Genomic DNA, 19077 nt, shown 5'->3' with positions numbered 1-19077 from the left:
TCATCCCTCCTGCTGTCTGCCTTGGTGTTGTTCTGTCTACGCTTCTGTTTCTCTGTGTCCTCATCCCTCCAGCTGTCTGCCTTGGTGTTGTTCTGTCTGTTCTGTCTGTTTCTCTGTGTCCTCATCCCTCCTGCTGTCTGCCTTGGTGTTGTTCTGTCTGAGCTGTTGTCTCTCTGTGTTCTCATCCCTCCAGCTGTCTGCCTTGGTGTTGTTCTGTCTGAGCTGTTGTTTCTCTGTGTCCTCATCCCTCCAGCTGTCTGCCTTGGTGTTGTTCTGTCTGTTTCTCTGTGTCCTCATCCCTCCAGCTGTCTGCCTTGGTGTTGTTCTGTCTGTTCTCTCTGTTTCTCTGTGTCCTCATCCATCCAGCTGTCTGCCTTGGTGTTGTTCTGTCTGTTCTCTCTGTTTCTCTGTGTCCTCATCCCTCCAGCTGTCTGCCTTGGTGTTGTTCTGTCTGTTCTCTCTGTCTCTCTGTGTCCTCATCTGTGGTATAATATAATGTCCTCATGTAAATATATTCCCCTCCCCTGTGTCCCCCTTACCTGTGCCCCCCCCCCTCTCTGTGTAAATACATTCCCCTCCCCTTTCTTCCCAAACCTGTACCCCCCCCCCCAATTGACCTATCAAATGGGACCACACCCCCCCCCCCTTGTTGAACTATATAGGGCTCCTCCCGACCACAATCGAGGTCTTTTACCTGGGTCATTTCAGCTGATCACCTGGGGGAAGCCCTCAGCCATTCTCTCTATGTACTTACTATCTGTTTGGTTAATAAACCTTTGTTATTATCCAAACCTCGGTTGACTGAGAACATTCTTCATCAGGATATCCACAAATATCCCACAATTGGCGTCTACGAACTTGTGACGGACTTCTTGCGTCCTACCGGCGTGCTGTATTGTTTCAGCTATACAGAGAAAAGTGAGTATAATAGATGGTCGACCAAAAATGTATGGCAATGAATTAAAACCTTCCCGCTTTTCTCTGTGCCAGGTGAATATTACAGAATGTTGTCAAATATTGAGATCATGGCTGAGTAAGAATAATGTGCATTAATATATCTGATCTGTATTGAGAATCGTTACCAGGGTGCGCGTGCACCTGGGTCCTTATCAGGCAGTTCTGAGAGGATGGGTTATATGTGCTATTCCCAAAAGTTTAGGCACAAAGGTTGAAGTGCTATTCCAGGTCGAGTTGGAGCCGACCAAAAGCTAAGGCACACAAAATAAGGTTGTTGGATTGCTAACCCAAGTCTAGCTGATGCAGACTAAAATATAGGCAACAAGGCAAGAAACGTGGGCTTATTAGATGTGATATCCTTGAAAACGCTACTCTGTTAAAAACGTTCTGTGATTCCTTTGCAAAGAGGCGGGAAGTTAGGACCGAGAAGCTGATGGAATCATAATTAGAAATTACCAGAGTAGCATCATAATATTCATTGTTTCAACCTCAAACTAAGCCCACAATCTCTTCCATTCCTGAAAACGATGTATTTGGATTAAATTAACCAATTGATCATACAGATAGCGGGAAGATGATCACGCGATGTCCTAGTAGTACATGATTACGCGATGCCCCGGGAGTACGTGAATGTACATCAAAACGGGACATCAGTCGCGGAAAGTACATTAAACGGGACATTAGTCGCGAGTTGAAGAGACCGAGAGTATGATTAAACGGTATATTCACATCTAATATATCGCTGGTAAATTTCGAAGTCAGGTTCGGTCGTTATGACTTTAATAACGATGTATAGTTATATATCAAGGGATAAATGCCTTGTCGCAGCAGATGCTGGTCGACTAAACGAACAGCGATCCAAAACAGTCAGATATACACACACATTAACTTATATGTATTAATGTTTGTTTGTCTGTTTAAAGTCTCGTTTGTATACGCACAATATGCCGACTGATATCGCGCCAAGCATTGAGAGACGAGTACCGTTATACAGAGAATAACATTGAGGTGCAATTCACGCGACAAACTAGGATAGTAATTTCCTGAATCAACAAAACCGGCCCACGGGAACGACCATTTGGGGAAGTATAGTTTTATCGTTTCAGTTTGTTTACGTTTCACATATGCACAGGCGCGTTCATTCGGTAACAAAACGCTGGTTTAGGAATTCCAGGCTATTGAGAGCTCGTGAAAAAAATACTGTATGAATTGCAAAGCGTTATTTCCGAGATGAATGGGAACGCATGAACGTCGCGTGGACTGATGACGTCATACAAAAGTGCGATATGAAACTATCATTGGGCGAACGGTAAGGTTTAATATGCCCGAGGCCGAAGGTATATGAAATCCACGTATAATATACGACGTCAACACAACAGCTTTCCCCGGTGAGTATGAAAATCATAATATAGATGCTTTGATTGATTGATTGAAAACTTTATTAACAGATTGCAGAATGGGTACAATACAGTACAGCTCAATACACACAATTGTTAAGGGGATGCAGACCAGAGAAAGACTTTTGTCTTGTTTACATCAGGGTCCCCCATTTTCAATTCATCAGGACATATATGACATACATGACATACAGATAGTCAGTACTGCTACATCTATACATTTATGACATACCAGATTTGCAAATTCAGTAAGGTTAGCTGATACAAAAGGAGTCAAGAAAAGAGAGTATATAGATTTGACGTAGAAACTGTACATACACAATTATCATCTCAGTTACAGTAAATTACAACTATCTCAGATCACTTGAGTGTTTATGTTGCTTTAATTTACACATTATAAGTCACATAAAGCTAATTACAATGTCTGTTTCAGAATTATAATACATCTGTGGGCGTACCGGTCATACTGACCAATACGGGGAGCTAAACAAACACTTCCGGTTTCCGGTATATGGCAGTACAGGAATTGTAGTCCACATAAACAGCGTTAGATTAGACTTTATAAGCTTTTAATGTTGAAAACTTGGACACAAACAACATAGATTATGTTTAAAAGTAAGATGTTTAGGTTATATTCACTTGAGTTAATGTGTTTATCTAAAGAACCAATGAAAGATAACTAGCCCTTTCCATCGTAAGACATTTTTAAACATGATTCAAAATGTGTGGTTCCACATTCATATGATGCTTGTGTACATATGCGATATGATTGATAAATGATAACACTATCATTACATCCTAGGATGGGATGGATGAGAACTAGCTGATGTTTTGTTAAGCTCACAGACAATCAACAAAGAACCCACTCAAATGGTCTTAAGAGTGGAAAATTAACATGTGTTTTTATTTTCAGTCAAGCTCTGAGGCGAGATGCAGAGACCTACACCCAAATTGTATCACAAAAGACTGAAACTCCAACAATTTGCATGTCAACATGTGTGGAGCTGAAAGACAATCGATTGACCAGTTAAAACAAATCTGCATCCAAACACCCACATGTAAATTGTGTTTACAAGAAGCAAACAGACAATCAAGAGACAGAAAGGGACTGAGTTAATCTACATTAGAACAAAGCAGTTTGGAGCTAAAGGGAAATCAATTGTGAGACGATAGCAGACACTATTCAAGATGGGCACTTGAAACCCACAGGGTATGCCTACACTCTGACCACAGACTTGGTGGACCAACAGAGAACCACTTAGTTAACATGAATCAGACACGGGTGAAGAATTTTCAGTCATGAAAGGCACCATATTTCCCATACTAACAAAATAACATAACTTGCATGCTATCCCCTCCTTCTATTCTCTGCTTATAACCAATAACATGCATGATTCTTTTAACAAACTAATACATTTCCATGACTGCAAAATATCAACCACCAAAATTGAAACACAATTATCTAAATGTACAAGATATACAAGTACATTGATCATTTAGCTGACACTTTATCCAAAAGCAACTCACAGGGTCTGTATGACAGGACATCAAAAAGGGCACAACTCTATCAGCTGAGTAACAATGTTCATCAAAGTGTTGAGTGCTACAGTGTAGGTTAGTTTATTAGGACAAATGCATAACAGTAAGGTTAGCTAGGGTTAGATTTATTTGTATCAGTTGAAAGCAGGATAATCATTTACACAATGATTATCAAAATGCACAAGGTATATTAGAGGTAATTAAATTAATACTACTTAAGAGTAGACGAGAAAATGAATGATTGTTTTTCATGCAAAATTAACTGGCTGCCTAGATTTTATGTTTTTTCCCCATGCTAAATTATGACGAGCCACACTGAGATGTGAAGAACGCCAGAGAAGGCGTGGCGAGGTAAGTATCCTGAGGTACACCAAACGCATCCTGAGGTAAGATCAAATTAAATTAAATTAAATCACAGATTATAAAGATAAAAAATAAATGTTTCTGATTCCATGCAAAGATCGGATCCAAACGATATCAAATGCACGATGGTATTACACAATGAAATTAATTAACCCTAAATGATTTTCCTCTGTAGCAGAAAGGCGTTGAATCATTTATGTGAGGAGTTTTCTAAGGCAGTTTTTATCATCCTCAGATCACAAATTGGTGAGAGGACAGGACGAGTGAGACAACGCGTGACCTGAACCACGAACGACGGCAGGACCAGGCAAAGAGAAACACAACCCAGTGACCTGAGCGACCCACGACAGCAGAGGACCACCAGGGCGACGACAACAACCGTGGGAGAACCACCAGCCCACACAACACAGACGTCCCCAAAGGAAGGGGAGCAGAGACAGAAAGGACGACATGCAGCCTCACCCCGGCGACCCGCGGCAGACCATCTGCAAAAGGGAACTGAAGTCCCCGACCATCAAGGTGGATTCCCATGACAAGATTGTCATCCGTGTGAGAGAGAGCGTCCTACAGACAGGCCACTACACCAGCAAACCCTCGCCCCTCTGGTACCACGATGACGGGGAGCGGGGGACCAACCATCACACAGCACGTTCAAGACCACCCTACCGCCATGTCTCTAGGCCTGATAAAGGTCAAGCGTGAGCACAGTGGCAGACATGTGATGGTGGTGGAGAACAACATAGGCTCCAGGAAAAGAGTCTGCAAGGCCACTACTAGCATACTGCTACCGGTGACCCTTGACAAGGTACACAGGGAGTGGACGGCAACCTCCTGTAGGCCCCCTCTGAATGATGGAGGAGTGGATGTTCCCGACTGCATCGTCAACAAGAGACACATCATCAGAGACCTGTGAACCAAGAGACTTCTGAACACACAGTGTCCACATTGTTATGTATTTATGTAATTTTTATGTGTTACTGTTTGGCCCTGCCACACGACCGACAGAGAACACCTTGTCAACAACGACGCAACATCATTCAGATTAATACCTTCACAAGCAGGAAACTTTTCACACAATTGTATGTATCTGCAAAACGATGAACTAGGGATTTGATGAAAAGAAATCAATGAGAAAGCATTAACAATGGTTAGTAATAATGAGCTAAAATGTATTGCTGAAGGAAGAAGTGGTCACATGATCACATTACATCACATTTGAATTACTTAAGTTACAAAATTGCCTGATTCTAAGTAAAGATCAATCTTTCAATCACAGATGAAAGTGACACTCAAACTCAGGTTAAATACAACTGGATCCTAAGTAATTTCATCAAGAATCATTATAAATTGTGCATATATATATTTTTGAACAGTTTCCCATAATCAATCATGTTAGTTTTATTAACCACTAGGTTAACGATTGTTAAATGTTTTTGTACACATTAGCCACTAAGTTAATGCTTATGTGTAAATCCTATTCCTAATAATTATGCACATGATTTTGTGTTTTCACCCTGTGCACTCTGACCACACAGAGACAGTGCATGTATTTAATTGGTTTATTACGATGCCTGTATGTACAACCATCACATTAGCTCCCCTGAGTCACGACATGAACGACTGAAGGTATGCCAAGATATATGATGTTAATTGTTGTTTGATATCAGAGTTGAAGACCACTCATTGATCAATTAATAAAAGAAAAGGGTGATATCTATTCCCACATCTCTGATATCAAAAATAACACAGACCGCAGTCCAGTCGATCATGTCATGAATCATGTATGTAAATAATTCTATTTTAAACTGTTATGCCAACCAACATCACATCGGCCAAAATGTTCATTATTTTAATTGTTTTCTATTTTCACTTTTACCTGTTCCAAACAATCCTGGTATATTATACATTAATCTCACCCACATTATAACAGAGAAAAGTGAGTATTGTGGTATAATATAATGTCCTCATGTAAATATATTCCCCTCCCCTGTGTCCCCCTTACCTGTGCCCCCCCCCCCTCTCTGTGTAAATACATTCCCCTCCCCTTTCTTCCCAAACATGTACCCCCCCCCCCAATTGACCTATCAAATGGGACCACACACCCCCCCTTGTTGAACTATATAGGGCTCCTCCCGACCACAATCGAGGTCTTTTACCTGGGTCATTTCAGCTGATCACCTGGGGGAAGCCCTCAGCCATTCTCTCTATGTACTTACTATCTGTTTGGTTAATAAACCTTTGTTATTATCCAAACCTCGGTTGACTGAGAACATTCTTCATCAGGATATCCACAAATATCCCACAATCCCTCCAGCTGTCTGCCTTGGTGTTGTTCTGTCTGTTCTCTCTGTCTCTCTGTGTCCTCATCCCTCCAGCTGTCTGCCTTGGTGTTGTTCTGTCTGTTCTCTCTGTTCTCTCTGTGTCCTCATCCCTCCAGCTGTCTGCCTTGGTTTCAAGTTTTCAAGTTTCTTTAATAGTTGTCATAGAGAAGTACAGAATACTTTCATACAAAATGCTTCTTACTGTTACGCTCCAGAGACTGTGCTAGACAAGATAGTATCAAATAACATAGTATAGCATGTAATTTAGAAGTAGAAAATGAGGTCACAGTGTTCAGTATAGACATAATGTACAATGTTCGATGCAGAATAGACGTAACTGAGTTACCATATAATATTCAATACTATGCAGTGTACTAATGTACAATACTATATTGTGCAAGCAGAAATGGGATGAGGTACAATTTAGGTACAATTTACAGTAAGGTGTACGAGTTGTAGTGCAATCCTTCATCAATAAATATAAAGTGTGGGGAGTGGGTGCTACAGTGTGTTTGTTTAAAGTGAGTGTGTGCTATAAAGTGTGTGGAGTGGGTGCTACAGTGTGTTTGTTTAAAGTGAGTGTGTGCGTGTGGATGTGTGTGCTATGTGCGTTTGATGGTTGTTGTTGTGTAGTGTTCATTGTTCGTTTAGCAGCCTGATGGCCTGGGGATAGAAGCTTCTTCTGAGTCTTTCTGTGCTCGCCTTGAGACTCCGGTATCTCTTGCCTGACCGCAGCAGTTCAAAGAGGCAGTTGTTCGGGTGACTGGAGTCTTTAATGATTCTCTTAGCCTTGCCCCTGCACCGCTTGTTGTAAATGCTCTGGAGGGTGGGGAGCCCCCCTCTAATTGTGCGTTCGGCTGAACGTGTCACTCTTTGTAGTCTGCTTCGGTCTTGTGCAGTGCTATTCCCAAACCAGGAGGTGATGTTGCCAGTCAGGATGCTCTCTATTGTACATGAGTAGAAGTTCTTAAGGATCTTCTGACTGACTTGGAACTTCCTTAGGCGCCTGAGGAAGTAGAGGCGTTGTCGTGCCTTCTTCACAACACTGTCAATGTAACTGAGGGGTACAATTCCCTGACTGTATTGATAAGTATGGTATCATTAAACCACTACCGCTTTATGTACTTTAATTACTGGCCATACAGTACATGATATCTAAATATAATGAACACTTCCCACAATGAACCGGTTCTACACAAAGTTGTCTTTAAGTATTTATTGCAGCAAAAGGTACATAATACTTCTCTATTATACTTTGGATGCGCTTATAAGGCAAAGGAATGTGCGTAGGCAAATCAATAATGAATGTCCATTCTCTGGTTACGCAGGAGGTAATTATACAACCTGAATCTTAGGGAATTATATCTATGGTACACTAGTAATATATAGCGGGAGATACTGGAAGGGTCCCCCTGGTTGTAAGCCAGCAGGGGTAGAGGATCTGTCGGTAGTAGAGAGTCTGGTCAACGATGACTAAGGAGACTCCAAGTACAGGAGACGGTGCAATAGCCTCTTGATCCACAGACGAATACAGCTGTTCTCCATAGACTGTAGCTCCACAGTGAAGAAAGCTAGCCGGCCTCAGGCTCTCTGAGGCGCCGACTCGACTTGGCTCCTCGCGGGGTAAATCCAACACGTGTAAGCGTCGGCGATTCTCCGCTCCATAAATCACAGGACCAAAACAAATATAATCCAGCCGCAAAGGGCTATGTAGTCGTCGGGTAGATTAATCCAGTGTACATGTCCACACGGTTCTCGTCTAGGTCTCCTCGGGTGAAAGCGCCATGAGAGCAGCCCAGCCTGGATAAGAACTCTAGCTAATACGAGGAAGCGTTGGTGATGCTGGTCACTGTAGAACTTTAGCCGCACGATACACTATACACAAATAGACTATTACTGACTTAATAGAAATATGTCGCACTCGACGGTATAGCGCCAAACTCTGACAATTCAGTTATTAATTTGCACGCGGTCTCAATGCTCTATTCTGGGGCCAAACAGGCCATACTTCACCGCACGTTGTATCGTGGGTGAGGCTTCAACTTATTGGGTAACTCTTGACTTCTGACTAAGTAAGACTAAGTGCTTCTGTATTCACCTGTGCCGTATTTATACGTACGGTGAACAAACTAGTGCCAACGACATTTCTGTCTCGTATCCCTGGGCAAGGCCGGGCATGCACAGACATGTCTTGACGGTGACTTTGAACCTGACTCTGGAGGCTGGTCCCTGGCGCCGGTGGACCGCTGTCCAATAGGAGAATGAAATATTATGGTCTGGGCTAAAGGGATATTCCGTGTATATGTACAAGGAATATACAAGGGATATCAAACGATATACAAATACTATGCAATATATATCAATAAATAAATATATATATTCGGTTTAATCTGATCCTTTGTAACAGCCGCCCCCTAATTAGTCCCACCTAATTAGCTAAGCAGAGACAGATTAACCGCACTGTCCACTACATGTCTGTTGTGAGGGGTCGGTCAGTTCACAAAGTCATGGGGTCATGGTCGTCATCGATAGTATCGGGGAGCCTTGGCAGTTCTATTAGCCTCGCCACGGGTCGGGTGTAGATCCGTCCTTGGACGAGCACTTCGGCTGCTCGGACCTTTCCGTCGGCACCGGTGATCACTTTGCTTACGCGGCCAGCCGGCCACATAGCTCGGGGTAGTGACTGGTCGATAATCATGACGACTGTTCCTTCTGTCAAATTGTCTCTCTCTTTCACCCATTTCTGGCGGGTCTGTAGAGACGGTAGATAGTGGAGTAGGAAGCTGTTCCAAAACTTGTCAGCCAATACTTGACTGTACCTCCACATTCTTCGGCCGTTCGCTTCTTCAGGCCTGTACATTGTCTGTGGTAGCGCGGGGTCCAGCCGCCCCATCAAGAGTGTGTTGGGGGTGACTGGGTCGACATCTGCTACATCACTTGAGACGTAACCGAGGGGCTTTGAGTTCAATACTCCCTCGATCTCCGTGAGGAGATCATTAGGACTTCTTCCGCCACGGTCTGGGCCCCAAGCACGGCGTACAGGGCTGTCTTTATTGAACGTACTTCTCGTTCCCAAGTTCCACCGAAGTGAGGTGCGTTCGGGGGATTAAACTGGAAGTCAATCTGGGATGGAGCGAGGTGGGTCTTAAGTTCTGGGCCCATAGCTTGGAAGCTCTCTCTCAGCTCTCTTTCTCCGCCTTTGAAGTTTGTCCCGTGATCAGACAATAATATAGACGGTTTGCCTTTCCGCGATGTGAATCTTCGGAAGGCCATAAGGAATGAGTCTGTGCTCATGGTTGGAAGGAGTTCTATATGCATCGCTCGGGTGGTCATGCATTTGAATACAATACCCCACCGCTTCTCGGTCCCTCTTCCTTTCTTTATATACAGCGGGCCGAAACAGTCCATACCGGTGGAGTGAAAAGGCTTGTCGCCGAGTCGGAGGCGACAGGGAGGTAGGTCAGCCATCCGGGGTATACTGGGCTGCGCTCGCCACTTACGACAGTCTAGACAGGTTCGCTGGAAGCGCCGCACTGCTTCTCTCCCTTGCAGTATCCAATAACGACGTCTGATCTCCGCGAAGACTCTCTCTGCCCCGGCGTGATGCACATCCTCGTCGTATTTCTTTATGATCAGCTCTGTGACCTTGTGTCGGCTGTTTAAGACTATCGGGTACTTGACGTCATCCGGTAGGTCTGGAGCTCTCCGCAGACGACCACCCACTCTGATGAGACCATGGGCGTCGCTCTCGGGGGCTAGGTGGAGCAGTCTGCTGTCTGATGAGACGGGCTTTGCTCCCTGTAGACAGTCTAGCTCATCGGGGAACGAGTCTCTCTGGGCTCGTTGTAGTAGAAGAAGTTCTGCTTCTTCGTAGTCAGCTGCTGTAATGTCAGTAGTGAGCTGAACCTCTGGGTGGTGCCACAGGAATGTCTTTAGCTGCGCACTCTCTAGGGTGAGGCAATCGTCTATGTCGGGGTCTGTGGAGACGAGTGTGTTCAATCCACAGAACATAGATTTCTTGTTTTCGGCCTCCTCTTTACTCGCTTCCCGTGGGGTGGGTGTAGGCCACTCTTCTTCCGGGAGCTTGAGGAACTCTGGCCCGTCACTGTATAGGTTGTGACGGGTGAGGTCATCCAGGGACATTCCCCGGGTGATGACGTCAGCTGGGTTGTGTTTTGTGTCCACATACCTCCAGCTTGCTACTTCTGTTAAATCTTGAATCTCTGTGACTCTGACTCCCACGAAGACCTTGTATCTGCACGAATCAGACCGGATCCATGTGAGTACTGTCGTGGAGTCTGACCACAAGATTGTTCTTTGCACCGGAATGGTGAGTTCACGTTGGATTAACGTGGCGAGTTGCGCTCCTGCTAGGGCTGCGCAGAGCTCTAGACGCGGGATAGATTGTTGCTTTCGTGGGGCTATTCTTGAGCGAGCCAGGATGAAAGCAGTATGTATTTCTCCTCCCTCCTCTCGGGCACGCAAGTAGGCCACCGAACCGTAGGCTACTTCGGAGGCGTCGCTGAAGACGTGCAGGTCCATCTGGCACGTCTCCGACCTCACTGTGGGTGGGAAGTAGCTGCGGCGTATGTTGACACCTGGGAGTGAGCTGAGTTCCGTCTCCCACTCTCTCCATGTGGATGCAAGGTGTTCGGGTATGGGGTCGTCCCAGCCCTGGTCCTTGTCCCATAACGCTCTTACAATCATCTTTGCCCTGGTGGTGTAAGGTAGAATACATCCCAACGGGTCATATTGTCTGGCGAGTGTTCTGTATACACTCCGTCTGGTGGTCGGTAGTGCAGTCGACCTTCCCTGCTCCTTGGTCAGGGGTGTGTGTTTATAATGGAACGAGTCTGTTTTGAAGCGCCAGACTAGTCCTAATGTCATTTCTTGGGCTTCTCCTGGGATGGTCGCCATCCAGGTCTCGCTGCTTGCTGCCTTGTCCTCGGGGGAGAGGCTGCGCAATACTTGCGGGTCGCTGCTGGCCCACTGCCTGAGATCAAAGCCGCCTTTGATCAGGGAGGCGCGGAGCTTGAGTAGAAGAGCCTCGGCTTCTTCTGGCGTCGAGACGCTTTGCAGACAGTTGTCCACGTAGAAACTATTTCCTACACTTTGTCGGACCTCTTCATCAGCTGCTGGGTCCTCTGCGACGTGTTTTTGCAGTGCAAACGTAGCACAGCATGGGCTGCATGTGGTTCCGAAAGGGAGGACTTCCCATTGATAGATGGCTGGTTGCTCATCCCCGATCCTCTCTCTCCATAGGAACCGCAGCAGGGGCTTGTCCTCCTCCACTAGTCTCACCTGCAGGAACATCCCTTTGATGTCGCCGCTGATGGCCACCTTGTCTTGGCGGAAACGTAGTAACACGCCTAGTAGAGAGGGGCCGAGTGTTGGGCCGGGCAAGAGCTCTTTATTCAGATTTTGTGATCCGATCTGGTAGCTGCAGTTGAACACAATACGATCCTTGCCGTTGTGGTGGACTTTGTGGTGCGGCACGTACCATGATTCGGTCGTCTGATCGGCCTCTTTAATGTCAATTTTCTTCATGTGTCCCGCTGTGATTAGCTTGTTAATCTCAGCGCGGTACACCGTCTCTTGAGCGGGGTCTCTGGCTAGGCGCCGCTCTGTGTTCAATAGATACCGCTCCGTCGCTTCTTTTGGGGCGTGGAAGGTAGGCATACCCTCTCGCCTCAGGAGTGGAGTTGCGTATCTCATCACTCCGTTGACTTTGACTCTCTTTGTCCCCTGATCGAGGAGGGCTATAGCGTAAATGTCTTCCTTGGAACGAATGTCTTTCTTTTCGTTCTTAAAGGGCATTGTCTCTAGTGTCCATAGCCTCTCGACATGCTGTAGGAGGGTGGTGTCTTCTTCTGTCACTCTGGAGTGGAGGCAGTTAGTGGCTGCTGTTCGGTTAAGAGACTTAGCGAGGGGGCCTTGTAATGTCCATCCTAGGCGGGTCTCGACTGCTGCAGGACAGCCTCTGGGCCCTGTGTGGACCCGGTCTATCGGGACGATGAGGTCTGCATGGTCGGAGCCTATCAGCAGGGTCGGGGTGGCACCGTCTATGAGCGGTATAGGTAGTTGACGCAGGTGCACATATTTATCCATCAGCTTGGCGATGGGGTAGGTGTACTGCGACAGGCCTATTTCTTGGCTGGTGAAAGCGTTAGTAATCCTATACCGTCTCTCTGGCTGCCCGCTTGCTGCGATAGTGAAGGAGACATTCTCGCCCTTTATCGTCTTTAGATCTCTTCTTATTGTCCGAATCGTCATCTGGTTTTCGCTCCCCCGCAGCCCCAGCTGGGCCGCAGCGGACGCGAGGAGAAGGGTCTTCTCTGACCCATCGTCAAGGACGGCGTAAGTGTCCATGACCTTATCTTGGTAACTCAGTGTTACGCGGACCACCTTTAAGAGCACCCGGGCGCCCCCGCTGCTGGCGGGGTCAATGTACATAACACTTGCCTTTGTGCTGCTTGAGGGTGCAGGCTTTCTTCTGTTACTGTCGTGTAGGACATCTAGGTGGGCTCCGTCACACCGACTACACCTCTTCTTTAAGCGGCAATCGGCTGCCATGTGACTGCGCGCACATCGGTAACAGCGTCGGTTGGACTTTATCCATTGACTCACCTCGTCGGCGGTCATCTTCTTGAACGTGTCACATTGTGACAACCAGTGTTCCTTTTCACAGTACGGGCACACCATCTTCCACTTCTCTTTCATCGAGGGGGTACTGTGGTTCTTGCTGCTCGGTACTGATTCTGATTGGTGCATGACGGTCACCAATCTTCGGCCATCGTTTGCTCTCCTAGGTCCCTCTCTGGAGCTTGGGGTGCTCCGCATGAACGTATCCAACCGTAGGCTGTTGACTTCTCTCGCCAGGAAGTCGGCTAGGTCTAGGAGGGATGGCTCGGGACCGTTAGGATCACGGTGGTCTCTTTGCCGCCTGAAGCGCTCTTGTCGGGCGGGCGGAAGCTTCTCTAAAATCCTCTCGACATTAGAGTTTGCGTACAGTTCGTGCATACCCTTTTCTCTTTGCGCCCCCAGCATCCCTACCAGGGATTGTACCTTGATAGACAGGTCATCTAGTGAGCGATTGTCTGTGGCTGGGGGTAGGCGGTCAATATGCCTTATCTCTTGTATTACGTAGTCCCATATGCGTCCATATCTTTGGTCGAGTGCTGCTAGAGCCGCTGTGTATGGGGTAGTAGAGGTGGCATAGGCCAGCGCTATATTGTGCGCTCGGGGCACCTTGAGGTGCTTCAGTAGGATAGCATACTTGTACGGTTCATCAGCTACATCGGACATCATTGTCTCTAAGCACATTCGTAGCTCCGTGTACTGTGCTCTGTTCTCGTGGGTGAAGTCCGGAAACGTCGGTGTGCCAATGTATGATGCCATGGATGGCTGGCACATCGGTGAGCGTTGGAAGAGAGGCCTCCTAGGCGAGTCTCCTCTTACGCCTCTTGGTGGGCTGGTACCTGCTGGGTACCATGGCCCGCGTATCCAGGTGCTATTCCTCTGGGCTGGTCGTGCGTCAAGCTCACCCGTGAATTGAGTCGGGGGTCTGTAGCGCAGAGCCGCGGGGGTAGAGCCTGGGCTGTACTGGACCTCCTGGTCCTGTGGAGTACTGTGCTGCTGTCGGGCTTGACTCTCCTCCTCTCCCTCTTCTTCTTCCTCTGGCAGGTCCTCTAGATCCTGTAGTCGTCTATTTAGCCTCTCCGCGGTGTAGACCGTTTCTTCCTTGTAGCTGGGTCTCGCGTGGACCGGTCGGGGAAGGAGTTCGGAGGGGGGTATAGGCTCTCTCTGGTGGTCGGGCTCAGGGTCGCTTGATCGGGTAGGGGAGGGTGCCCTTGACCCTTGTCTTGACGAGGCCCTGGAACCCCGTGCGGAGGGAGGGGGTGTTGCCCTGGTGATCAGCTGCTCCATTATCTGTGCTTGTAATCGGTCGCGCTCGGCTTCGCGCTTGATGAGAGCGAGGTCGCGCTCTGCTCCTCTTTGGGCACCGGCAGCGGCGCGCTGGGCTTCGGCGGCGGCGCGCTGGGCTTCGGCCCGGTCCCTTACCATATTCTCTTCCGTCTGAAGGCGTCTAATCTCTAGACGTATACGATCTTCGTCGCTCCGTTGCTGCGCCTGAAGGCGTTCTCTTTCCATGGAAGAATGTTCGCGCTCACTAAGCGTCTGTGCTTGGAGTCGATCGCGCTCTGTTGAGGCTGCTAGGCTGGCGAGGAATGCCTGTGCCAGCATCTTGTCCGCCTCGCTGGGGGAAGACGCTGGTTGAGGTGATCCGCTCCTGGCAGTACTCGTTGGAGATCTGTTCTCCTGTGGCGAGTCCTGGAGATCCATCTCCGGGGTGCTCTCCTCTTCTTGTAGCGGGTAGAGTTCCATCCCTGGAGGGCTGTCTTTATCCTGGAGCTCTCCGGGGACTACTTCTTCGGTCTTGGCGGGGGGTAAAGTCATGTCGGGTCCCTCCTGGTCCCTACCGTGAGCTTGGTCAGTTACGTTAGAACCCACTAGGGCCTCTATTGGCGGGGTAGCCTGGTCGATAGGGTCGGACATCATTTTACTATCTACTTTTTCCGCGTTTACCGTCTGTAGAAAGCTAGGTAGTATATTGGCAACGTAATCCTCTAAGTACTGAGGTGTCTGCCGTCTACGCTGCGGGCGATCTACTTTAGGAGAACCGTTTTGTGGAGTGTTCATCATAGGCCATGTCAATATTAATCAGGAAGTCCAATATTAATATTACACTAGTTACCCTCCGGCTCGAAGGACCAATTGTAACTGAGGGGTACAATTCCCTGACTGTATTGATAAGTATGGTATCATTAAACCACTACCGCTTTATGTACTTTAATTACTGGCCATACAGTACATGATATCTAAATATAATGAACACTTCCCACAATGAACCGGTTCTACACAAAGTTGTCTTTAAGTATTTATTGCAGCAAAAGGTACATAATACTTCTCTATTATACTTTGGATGCGCTTATAAGGCAAAGGAATGTGCGTAGGCAAATCAATAATGAATGTCCATTCTCTGGTTACGCAGGAGGTAATTATACAACCTGAATCTTAGGGAATTATATCTATGGTACACTAGTAATATATAGCGGGAGATACTGGAAGGGTCCCCCTGGTTGTAAGCCAGCAGGGGTAGAGGATCTGTCGGTAGTAGAGAGTCTGGTCAACGATGACTAAGGAGACTCCAAGTACAGGAGACGGTGCAATAGCCTCTTGATCCACAGACGAATACAGCTGTTCTCCGTAGACTGTAGCTCCACAGTGAAGAAAGCTAGCCGGCCTCAGGCTCTCTGAGGCGCCGACTCGACTTGGCTCCTCGCGGGGTAAATCCAACACGTGTAAGCGTCGGCGATTCTCCGCTCCATAAATCACAGGACCAAAACAAATATAATCCAGCCGCAAAGGGCTATGTAGTCGTCGGGTAGATTAATCCAGTGTACATGTCCACACGGTTCTCGTCTAGGTCTCCTCGGGTGAAAGCGCCATGAGAGCAGCCCAGCCTGGATAAGAACTCTAGCTAATACGAGGAAGCGTTGGTGATGCTGGTCACTGTAGAACTTTAGCCGCACGATACACTATACACAAATAGACTATTACTGACTTAATAGAAATATGTCGCACTCGACGGTATAGCGCCAAACTCTGACAATTCAGTTATTAATTCGCACGCGGTCTCAATGCTCTATTCTGGGGCCAAACAGGCCATACTTCACCGCACGTTGTATCGTGGGTGAGGCTTCAACTTATTGGGTAACTCTTGACTTCTGACTAAGTAAGACTAAGTGCTTCTGTATTCACCTGCGCCGTATTTATACGTACGGTGAACAAACTAGTGCCAACGACATTTCTGTCTCGTATCCCTGGGCAAGGCCGGGCATGCACAGACATGTCTTGACGGTGACTTTGAACCTGACTCTGGAGGCTGGTCCCTGGCGCCGGTGGACCGCTGTCCAATAGGAGAATGAAATATTATGGTCTGGGCTAAAGGGATATTCCGTGTATATGTACAAGGAATATACAAGGGATATCAAACGATATACAAATACTATGCAATATATATCAATAAATAAATATATATATTCGGTTTAATCTGATCCTTTGTAACAGTCAATGTGTGTGGTCCATGTCAAGTCCTCGGATATGTAGGCTCCGAGGTACTTAAAGCTGTTGACTCTCTCAACCGGTGCCCCGTCGATGCTGAGGGGGCTGTAGTCCTTGACCCCCGACCTCCTGAAGTACACAATCATCTCCTTTGTTTTGCTGACGTTCAGGGAGAGGCTGTTTTCCTGGCACCATCCCGCCAGGACCTTGACCTCTTCCAGGTAGGCCCTCTCGTCGTTGGCAGAGATCAGGCCCACCACCACTGTGTCGTCAGCAAATTTGATGATTGTATTGCTACTCCGCTGAGCCACACAGTCGTGTGTGTACAGGGAGTAGAGGAGGGGACTCAGAACACAGCCCTGGGGGGCCCCTATGTTGAGGGTGATGGATGAGGAGGTGCAGTTGCCTGCTCTCACCACCTGGGGTCTTCCCGTCAGGAAGTCCAAGACCCACTGGCAGAGGTCATAGTTCAAGCCCAGGTCCCTGAGCTTGGCTATGAGTATGGAGGGGACTATGGTATTGAATGCCGAGCTGTAGTCGATGAATAGCATTCTCACATAGTTCCCCTTCCTCTTGTCCAGGTGTGATGCTGCTGTGTGCAGCACATGGGCTATGGCGTCCTCCGTGGACCTGTTGGGGCGGTATGCAAATTGCAGGGGGTCCATGTTGATGGGGAGGGAGGAGCAGATGTAGCCCTTTACTAGCTTCTCAAAGCACTTCATGGCTATGGAGGTGAGAGCTACAGGGCGGTAGTCGTTGAGGCAAGCAGGCTTGGATTTTTTGGGTACAGGGATAATAGTGGACTTCTTCAGGCAGGTGGGGATGACAGCCTGTTCTAAGGACAGGTTAAATATGTCAGTGAATACCGGGGCCAGTTGGTCTGCACAGACTTTTAGGACGCGGCCGGCAGGGCAGCCTGGGAGAAATGCGAGGCCCTGTGCGAGATTTAACGCGAGCCCCCCCCCCCCCCCCCCCCCCCCAAAGGTAAAAAAAAAAAAAAAAAAAAAAAAAATATATATATATATATATATATATATATATATATATTTTTTTTTATATATACAGTCAACATATTCTTAAATAATAGCGCTGCCCGAGGCGGGGCATGATACAGTCAACATATAGCAAAAGAGAGAGCGAGAGAGAGCTCCCGTTCTACAGTCAATATACAGTGTACAGAGAGAGAGAGAGAGAGAACATGTGTTTGTCATGTGTGTGTGTGTGTTAGAGAGAGACTAGAGCATGTATGACAGATTCAAAAGGACAAAGATCAAAAGAGAGAGAGAGAGAGAGAGAGACACATTGGAAAGAAATTGAAATGCTATTTGGCCCTAAACAGAGAGTACACAGTGGCAGAATACCTGAGCACTGTGACTGAAGATCCTTGAGCACAGCCTAGCCATCGAGAAAGGCCGCCATAGGCAGACTGTGTGTGTTAGAAAGAGAGAGAGAGAGAGAGAGAACATGTGTGTTTGTCATGTGTGTGTGTGTTAGAGAGAGACTAGAGCATGTATGACAGATTCAAAAGGACAAAGATCAACACTTAAATCCAACAAGAAGAGCAGGGTATACCAGAGAAACCAAAGCAAGGAGCCAATGGCCGACATCAGCTAAATAGGCTAGCCAGGTACTGTGAGACACCAGGCCACACACAGCTTTGGCCAATGGCCCAACGCTACCCAAGCTACACAAGCTACACAAGCTACACCATTCACACACAGCACATGTCGTATCTCCAAATGTTGTGAAGTAGCATATGTTTTGCCTGGAAAAAAACATCGTTATTAACAAAACATTCGGGAGGGGAAGGAAGGAAGAGTGGGGTAATGTCATGACATTTTCATTAATCTTAGTTACCTGCACGAGGGCGCAGGGCGAAAGGCCGCAACACAGGTCTCCACGTTGACGAAAGGCCTCTCGCTGCCTTGTCATGGTATACATGCATACAGCCAGGTGCTCTCACCACCAGGCACACACCGTTAGCGTTAGCTACTAGTAGTATTAGCTAGTCGACCAGTTTGGCTCCAGAGAGAGAGAGAAAGAGAGATGTCAGATCCACGGCGGGTATATAATCATAGGTTGACTCACGGTCACTCACCATAACGCAGTATCAACGTGGAAGGAGACTTTCTTGGCCCCACGGTGTAATTTCTTCTTCTTCTTCTTCGAGTACTTTCCGGCAGACTGGACACCTTTCGGCGTATTGCTGCCTAACAGATTTATCTGCTCACAAGTTATCTTCTCCTTCTTTTGAAAAGACATCCACTCGCCTCGCCCCTCTGGATAGGTTAGCTAACGCTAGTTAGCATTTAGCTAAGCTAGCTAATAGCCGACATCATGGCTCCGGCCATTTGTCCCGCTAGCGAGAGGCCTTT

This window comes from Notolepis coatsorum (assembly GCF_963971535.1).
Source record: "Notolepis coatsorum genome assembly, chromosome: 5".
Classification (NCBI taxonomy): Eukaryota; Metazoa; Chordata; class Actinopteri; order Aulopiformes; family Paralepididae; genus Notolepis; species Notolepis coatsorum.
The sequence above is the reverse complement of the archived record's forward strand: the minus strand, read 5'-3'. Positions refer to the sequence as shown.